At 38.6% G+C, this 5,000-nt stretch overlaps 1 protein-coding gene and 1 pseudogene across 1 annotated transcript in view; both read right to left on the bottom strand.

Moving 5' to 3' along the window:
* Positions 1 to 5,000, bottom strand: part of LOC138018945 (neurexin-4-like) — a 28,526-nt gene that overhangs the window by 20,146 nt on the left and 3,380 nt on the right. The window lies entirely within an intron of this gene.
* LOC138018949 (contactin-associated protein-like 2) overlaps positions 1 to 5,000 on the bottom strand; it is a 16,235-nt pseudogene that overhangs the window by 10,315 nt on the left and 920 nt on the right.

Here is a 5,000-nt window from a genome sequence, read left to right as displayed (position 1 = left end):
TTTCTTCAAATTTCTGCCCGACTCTATTTTCTTTTAGTATTGATGGTCGGTCAAAACCTCCGCCATTTTACAAATTCTCGAGAGGAACTAAGGCAAATTCCATTGGAAAATTTGCTGCCAAAGGGCTCCTTGACATACGTTTTTCCAACACTAAGGGCGCCGCAAATCTTTCCGTTCAGAAGTAGCCATTGCCTTCAATTTGTTATAGAAGAGTACAGCAATTCAGCCATTCGAGAAGTTCGACGGCGTCCATCGCTGCACTCGATCGTGAGACAGAGAATTTTCCCGCTTTTGCTTACGCTCAAAATATTATATGAAATCCAATCTCAAAGACCTAACAAGGCAGATCCTGTCCATTAAAAAAGATAACCAGGCTTCACCACAGCACAAGAAGTTTGTACAAAGTGATATCAAAGAGGTGTCAAAACGCCGGATAATGACGTCATTTCGTAGCAATATTTGAAAACCTTTGAACTTTCAGAGATGAATAGTTGTTTTACTATATACTAAAAAAGGGACATAATACAACACAAAAAGATGATTTTAACTCATTTATTCCTGCCAAGATTACAACATTTTCGGGCGCAAATTCCGTGCGAATTGCACGGAGGTGAATAGCAAAGGATATTCGGAGTTTGAGTAGCCAATCAGCACGAGCGTTCAACGCTATCCACTGTTTTAGTACAGTTACTAACAATTATTATTACCTTTACAAGAAAAGATTGCCTACTTCCAAAACCCCTTCAAAACTCATGACGTTTCCTAGCCAGATTTTTTTCTCTTCCTTTTAAATTACGGCCAGTTTTTTTGCTTTTTAAATTACTGTACACTGTTTTATTATAAGAAGCACTGGTCCAAGTGCATTGCAAAAATACAAATTTAAAAACCCAGTTGTGAAAATGAAGTAAATGTGCTGGCCGAAAACACAAAATTGTTCAACCGAAACGGAAAGCACAGCGTGAGAAAGGAAGAAACGAACGCCGAAAATACGTCCGCGTTTGCAGTCTACGGAAAACACGACTATTTCGAGCGGTTGGTCTGCAGTTTTCACCAATGTTGCATCAGTTTTTCATCGAGTAATTCCTGGAACTGTGTTCTCCCTGTTCGAGCAATAAACCCCCCAGCTTCACAGGTGTCCGTTTTACAATTAGAAAATATGATGCCGCTTCTTTTGTAAAGCCGAGAGTGATAGCTGTTGTGTTACCGAAATCGCAACGGACTGGGTTCTAATTTCGAACCATTAAGCTCAGGTGATTTTATTCGTAATGCATGGTTTACTAGGATGTTTTTAAGGGCCTTTATTCAGGAGGTGTGTATGATTGTACCTGACTAGCAGGCTGGACAAATGTAAGTACTTTTGGTTTCGTTACCTTTTTTCTGGCTTTTTAGTTAGAAAGGGATTTGTTTCTAATACTCTTTAATTTTGCAATTGCAACTTCCGATTACCACTGTGTTGGTTTCAATAAAATCCTGAAAATCCAAACCTTATTGGCTGATTACTCCATTGACCCATCGGTCCAATAGCTAAAAAATATTCTACAACGAAAGTCCTACCTTGTACTTGTTTTGCTTTCCGGCATTGACGAATAACGGAGTTTGAGCAGTTTGATTATTGATGTTGCACTTTTCTCCTTTGGAAGACTCATTTATACAGAAGATTTTTGACTGATGTACATAACCGGTTAACTGTTTGATATAACCACATTACTAAACTTAAATCTGGTTCACTGCCAATGAAGAAATTATTTGGCGTTCGTTCATTAATAGTGCAGAAGCAAACAGCATACTTTTAATATTTAAAGCATTTCGTAAGCGCCAGTTCCTTGTGCTCGTCTTTAAAGAAATGTACCACTTAAATGAACCATTTGAATCAAACGGAATAAAATAAAACTAAGAATATTGTGTTTAACTTTGTCTCGCTGTATTTCTCTAATTTTTTTATTGCAAACGCGCACATGTACAGCCAGGTACGCTGGCGAGAAAAGCCAAGCCTGCTGAATGAGGTGTAGAAAAATCCTCAGCGGAAAGAAACTTAGGGGCGAAAACGTCACACGTAAAGAGTACGAGAAATATATGCGCATCAGTCGCGAGCGAGTTAGTGGCCTATGATGCGCTATTTTGATGCCTTAATAATTAAGGACTTTCTCCTTATCCAGTGTCAGCTACACGAAGTTTCAAAAACGATTATCGAGAACAATACGGGCCGCTTTGACATTCTAGCTGAGAAAGAGTATTAAGTGCTTTTTTTTTTCTTTTTGCTATTTGTTCGTTCTATATTTTTTTGGAAGTTAAAAGCACCATCGATTATTCTATGCGAAAACTATAAAAACACTAAAAAAGGCTAGAGAATTCTAGTTCGTCATTTACCGGGAAATAAATGCATTTGCTAGCGATAGGATGAACCCAAAATTCTCCATACTGCACTCTGTGGAGACCCATATTCAGTTTCAATACTTTATATTACGCAATTAATTGTAGTTTCTAGGTAGTACATAATGATTTTTTTCAGGCATTCTCTGGTTAAGAACGATCTGAAAATTACAACCTTTCGGATCAGTCTACAATCATTGAAAGCGCGAACAAAAAAATTATGTGGTACAAAATGTGAAACAATTTCAAATTACAGTAATAAAGATAATAGAATCGGGTATAGTGTGAGCAATTGTCTTGACTGACTATTATCCTTTTCACTTGTAACAGAAGTGTATTTTAGGTTGGTATCTTGGGAGAGTCCTCACGCAAGATCTCAACACGATACGTTGAATTTTCATACCGGTCCCTATCAATTCGCTTAAAAGGGGATAAACTTGCCTAAAAACGAACTAGGTTTTTTCGCTTCCAAAGTTTTCCATTTCGCGCCCTCTGATCCACCACTAGTCTCCCCTGCAGCAGTTCTTAGTGTCGTCACTCAATGCTGCTCCCCACAAACGGATGTTCACATTCGAACAACATCCCTTTCCACCACTTCAACCAATCATCATTTGCATTACATATTGCGAGAACTGTCCTCCACCACTTGTATTTGATCTCACCTCAGAAGAGCCCTGTCACATCGTGGTAGTTATCTCAACATTGATAAGTCTTATAAAGCATCAAGTCTCTCATTTGAACGACCTAGGGTTAAAAGCAGCTAACATAAGTTCCCTTGAGGAGGCTGAAAGCACTCGATTAGAAATCGGAGAATATTCCTTCGTTGACGGATCACTTAAAGCGTGGCTGAAAAACGAACGCTGGAGCCTTATGATGAAGAACTCCATATATTCCAAGAAACTATGTGCCATGGCAGTCGACGAAGCGCATGTTGTAAGGCAGTTGGAAATCTTTACATTTATTTTAAACTATTTGTAAATTATTGCATTAACTCATTGACACCTGAGAGTGAGACTTAATAGATCTTACTCTGTCCAACGCCAGACGATTTTGCTCGTCAATGGGGGGCGTCCAAGGGCATTTGAGGTGTGAATGGGTTAATCCACTGACCCCCTGAGAGTAATAGATTTTACTCTGTCCAACGCCAGACGATCTTACTTGTCAATGGGGGGCATCCTGGGGCGTTTTAGGTGTGAATGGGTTAACCCACTGACCCCCTGGGATTGATAAATTTTACTCTGTCTAACGCCAGACGATTTTACTCGTCAATAAGGGGCGTCCAAGGGCATTTGAGGTGTGAATGGGTTAAGTACTCGGTTTCTCGTGCAAAAATATAACTCCAAAAGAAGGGGTTGTTGAATACATAAATTGGCTTCACTGCTGAATAACCCGTCACTCCAAAAGTGATCCCGCCAAGGGTGGCTACGCAATTAGGTGGAGAGTGACGACACTAAGAACGGCCTGGGGGTTAACTAATCCACTACATGTCAACACGCAAATACCGCAGATAACAACAGCCAAAGAGAACACAAGAGATGTCCTGCAGTTTCCCTTGGGACGAACCGTAAAAATGTCATTATTATTTCTTCTTTTCATCTTTTTAACGGCCGCGCTTCTATTTAGGTCTTACCCATGGACTCTTTTCTCATTTATTTTTTCCCATGAAAAAATCATTCTTACCTGAACATTTAAAATAGTGACGTGCAAACTGAATACGCCGACCGTCAACACACCGATAGCTGAACATATCTTTTGCACCTGTTCGCTCGAGAGAGACATCTTTGTTTATGCAAGTAAATATGAGGCCGCAAGTCTTAAATAATGTTATACTGAATAATAAAATGCTTGTTTGCTACATAGTAAACAAAGTCTTCACCAGGTGCGCGCCTTTAATTTACCAAAAAACCATTAGAAAATACCAGTGCATTTTTTTTCCAAAGAAGGTGAAACCTTGGCATTCTTTAGTAACAATTTACAATCTGTAGTCCCGGAATTTTTAAACTTAGGTATATTCTGCGTTTTTTGCTAGCATTAACCATTGTTTTTCAAGGTTTTTCCATTCCCATTTAGGTTGAGTATTTATGATTCACCCACAAAACAAGCGCGACATTTGTGCTTCTTTGCTCCCTCATTTGGAATACTGCAGCCCACTACTTATTGGAATAAATAAAACTTTGAACTCTAAACTAGAGTCAGCCAACAAATGTGCACTTAAAACTCTATTAAACCTAGGTGATAATCTTGACTATGATACTATATTATCCTTGAGTGATATGCCGTCCGTTGAACATAGACGCTATTACAGTTCTCTTGTTTTATTATACAAATGCATGAACTCTAACGGTCCACAATATATCAAGATCTTTTTTCAGATTCGTTATACTAAATATAATTTAAGAGGTAGGGGCATTAATCTGGAACAATCTGGCTACAATAACAAATTCTTTCATAATTCGTTTACCTATATAGTTAGTCGCCTATGGAATAAACTGCCTGCACATATTAAAACCTCAAGTAAGTTTAGTGACTTCACTCGTAATCTGAAGGCTTTTGACTTCAGCAAATTAGGGCCCAGCTGTCATTGTAACTCTTGTATATAGTTTAATTTCTATTTGTTTTCTTATTGTACA

This window comes from Montipora capricornis, chromosome 10 (assembly GCF_036669925.1).
Source record: "Montipora capricornis isolate CH-2021 chromosome 10, ASM3666992v2, whole genome shotgun sequence".
In the NCBI taxonomy this organism is placed as follows: domain Eukaryota; kingdom Metazoa; phylum Cnidaria; class Anthozoa; order Scleractinia; family Acroporidae; genus Montipora; species Montipora capricornis.
Note: the sequence above shows the minus strand (reverse complement) of the source record. Positions and strands in the feature narration are given on the sequence as shown.